The 3,849-nt window shown below is 43.0% G+C and overlaps 1 pseudogene; it reads right to left on the reverse strand.

Moving 5' to 3' along the window:
• Positions 1 to 791: 791 nt before the first annotated feature.
• On the reverse strand, positions 792 to 2,829 carry LOC101586044 (annotated as a pseudogene).
• Positions 2,830 to 3,849: the final 1,020 nt, after the last annotated feature.

Consider the following 3,849-nt stretch of genomic DNA (forward strand, 5'->3'; position numbering starts at 1 on the left):
ATTTATTTATTAATTTATTAATTTATGTGTGTGTGGCCAGCTCAGCCCACCAGGGGGTGGGGCTGGCTGGCATGTGGTGCTGGGGGATTGAACCGCTGTCCCTGTGCTTTGCTAAGCTTGTTTTAAGTAGGTGCTTTAGACCACTGAGCCATCTCACCAGCCCTAAACATCAGTCTTGAATGAATTACTTTATTTTGTCTGGTTTCAAAATATTTTCTCAAAAAACATAAATGACGTATTTCCTAACTTCACAGCCTCACAGTACCATACATACCCACCTCCAAACAATGGCTAGTGGAATTCAGGGTTTTCTGCAATCTTTTACTTTTTCCTTCCTTTCTACTGATTTTTTTTGGAAGGTTTCAATAAAAAATTAGTATTATTTCTTCAGTACACTTTTTAGTATTTTTTACAGAAACATTCTTTTAATAAGACTGGCACCAGAGCTTAGGACTTTTAATTTGTCCTAAAATCTCTGAAAAAAAAATCTGAAAACATTCTGCTTTCCTTTATACCCCTCAAAACACACACACACACACACACACACACACACACACACACAATTTGTAGGAAAAAAATGGTTTTGCACATGGGATGAAACAATATAAATTCAAAACTTGCAGATCAGTGTTAGCTCTATCACTCATCTCTTTTAAAAAATTTGTGAATCTCCAGTTAAAACTAACAGGGTAGGCCAGGTACACTTCTCTGGAAGTGTGATTGCTACACTCCTGAGTGGGCCACAGGATGCACACCAGCTGGAATGTCCTCAGAAGGCTCTGTCACCGACAGGTAACCGAGTAAAACCCCGGAGTCCTTTCTTTCCAACGAACAGGTACAGACAGGGACAGAAGGGACTATTCAAACTTCGTCTTCTTTCCTTGTGGCTTGTGGTCTCCCCATCTCCCTCCCCTCCTCCCACCCCGGCCTCCTCGGAGGCCACGTCACCCTCCAAAGCCTCCCCAGCCTCTGCCTCCGAATCCACTTCATCCGCCTCTGCCACCACCCCAGCCCCTAAAGCCGCCTCGGCCACCTCCAAAGCCCCCTTCGCCCTTAGGCTTGGCCCAGTCCAAGGTGACTTTGTTTCCATCAATTTCATCGTCTTCCATGGGCCTCTTTGGCGACCTTGGCGTCTTCCTCAGTATTGAAGTCCACAAAACCAACCCCTTGGAGGAGCCAGTTTCCGGGTCAGTGACATTCCTTGCTACAATGGAGCCAGCAAATGACTCCTTTAAGGTCTCTTTGGTGGTTTCCTCAGACAGACCCTTGACAAACAGGGTTTTAGATGGCTGACTTCTTGCATTAGGTGACACCCTGGGTCCTTGCAGCTCCAGTTTGATCGTTCTGCCCGCAATTTCGTTTTATTACAAGAGCTCAAAGCTTCTTTCGCATCTTCAAATGAAGCAAATTCTATGAAGGCCTACCCTTTAGATTTGCTGTTTTGGTTCTGGGGCACTTTGATAAAAGTTGTGTTCTCAAATATTTCCTGGAGTTTCTTCTGTTGCACTATAGGAAAGCTTGGTTAAACGCAGAGTTTTGGATTTGCCACTCCAGGTGTTGTTCTTTCTGCCTCCGTAGTCTTGATTTTGACCTTTCTCCCCAGTGTAGTAGAGGGAAATAGATTGCCCGTCTATCTCTGTTCTCTACTTTTCTTCAAAAGTTTTCTCTGCATCAGCTTCTGTCTATCCCTTTGCTCTTCCCATCCTTGCTGACTAGTCTGGCCTCTTTGGCATCTTCAAACACTTCTTTTAATTCATCCTGAGTGACTTTGTAAGGGAGACTTTTGGCCAAAAGTGTTCTTGCATCTCGATCTTTCTTGCTGTCTTTTCCTTTGGGCTTCTCTAATTTAATTTCACTGCCAAAGACTTTTAAACCAGTGAGTTCCAAGGCCTTCAGCAGATTCAAAGTCTAAGTAGCCAAGCTTCCTATTTGTACCAATTTTGACACCCACAGTAGTGAGATCATTTTTAGCAAAAGCTACCAGCTTTTAGTTCAGGAGCACATTTGTTAGAATTCAGATTTCCAACAAAGAGATTGAAAGCTGTAGTGGGTTTTGTGCCTTCCATTCTTGGTTTCTTGGCTTCAGGAGCTGCCTTCTCTTTCTCTATTTCCTTCTTTTGACAGTGCTTCTTTGACAGGCTCTTCCTCCTCATCCTCCTCATCCTCATCCTCTTTATCCTCATCATCATCTTCATCCTCATTATCTTCATTCTCATCCTTGTTCTCCTCCTCAGCCACACTCTTGGCTTTGACAAGAGCAGCTTTTGCAGGTGCTTTCTTCCCTTTGGCTGGTGTCATTTCCATAGCTTCTTACTCAGAGTCCTCTTCATCCTCATCCTCCTCATCCTCCTCATCCTCATTGTCCTCATCCTCTTCATCTTCATCCTCTGAGGCGGGGGCTGAAGCCACTGCTTTCATTACTTTTGGCTCAAATCCCTCATCTCCATCCTCATCTTCCTCATCCTCATCCTCCTCGTTATTGTCATCTTCCTCATCCTCCTCGCTGTCTTCCTTCTTGGCATTTTTGCTGTTCTTTGCCCCCTTAGCTGTGCCAACTGTGCCCTTCTTACCTGGGGCTGGGACAATAGCTTTGCCTGGTGTGGCTCCCTTCTTGCCAGACCTTTTTGGTTGCAGAAGCCACTAATTTTTTTTGCTGGAGTCATAGCAGCATTCCTACTTTTTTTCCTGAAGGATGACAATCTCTTCTTCACTGCTGTCATCTTCATCATCTGACATTTCCTCATTATCACTTTCTTCTACCTCCTTTGGGAGAGGTGACATTTTCTTTGGGTCACCTTGATTTTTACCAGCCTTTGAGAGCTTTACCATGATTGTGGTTTACCATGGTGGAGTGAGTGGTGAACCAGTGGTGTAGATAAACCTAGGAGAAACCTAAGCGCTGTAGATGGTGTCTGCGGGTACTGAAGACACACAAGCACATACGCCTGGAAGCCAGCTACAGCTAGAGACTTTTACATGTTTTTCGAAATCACTGGTGAAACACTTTTGTCCAAGTGTTCAATTTATTACATTTTATTCTTTTTTCTTTATTTGTTTTTTCTTTTTGTTATTTTTCATTTGTCTTGTTTTGCTTTGTGTGGGTGGTGGTGCTGGAGATATTTCTAGGCAAGATCTTCCACAAATGCTGTGCCCCAAGCTGTATAAACAGACCCAAGACCTCTTAAATCACAAGTTAAATTATTTCCCTGTGACAGATCAGACTTTTTTCTTCTTGATTCTGCCTTGGTAGGCTGCTAATTTCTAAGGATTTGTGCATTTGTTTGGATTATTCAATTTTGTAATGTGGCCAGGTGTAGGCCAGCACATGCCTGTAATCACAGAACTTGGGAGACTGGGGCAGGAGGTTTGCTGTGAGTTGTAGGCAGTCTGTGCTACAAAGGAAGATCAATGCCAGCCTGAACCACATAGTGGAATACTATCTCAAAAAAAGACAAAAAACAAACAGATCAATTTGATGATCTGTATTTATTCCTTCTACCTTCCTAAAATCTCTCCAATTTATCAGTGATACTGTCTAGTTTCATTTCTGAGATGGCTCATCTAAAAATTCTTTTCTTTTTTTTTTTGAAACTTCTGTTTTATGCTGCTGCTGTTGTTTTGTTGTTTTTGTTAATATTGAGACATGGCCGGGATATGTAGTGCAGGCTGACCTTGAACTCACTATGTAATCCAGGCTGGACTTGAACCCACAGGACTCTCCTGCCTCAGCCTTTGGATGACTGGGATTACAGATGTGGACCACTGCATCCAGCTCTTTTATCTTTTTAATCTACCTGAAGTTTTCTAGGCTTCACTGGTCTTTTTATAAAATACAATTTTGGCATAGCC

The sequence above is a fragment of the Octodon degus genome, unplaced genomic scaffold, assembly GCF_000260255.1.
Source record: "Octodon degus isolate 3935 unplaced genomic scaffold, OctDeg1.0 scaffold00142, whole genome shotgun sequence".
Lineage (NCBI taxonomy): Eukaryota > Metazoa > Chordata > Mammalia > Rodentia > Octodontidae > Octodon > Octodon degus.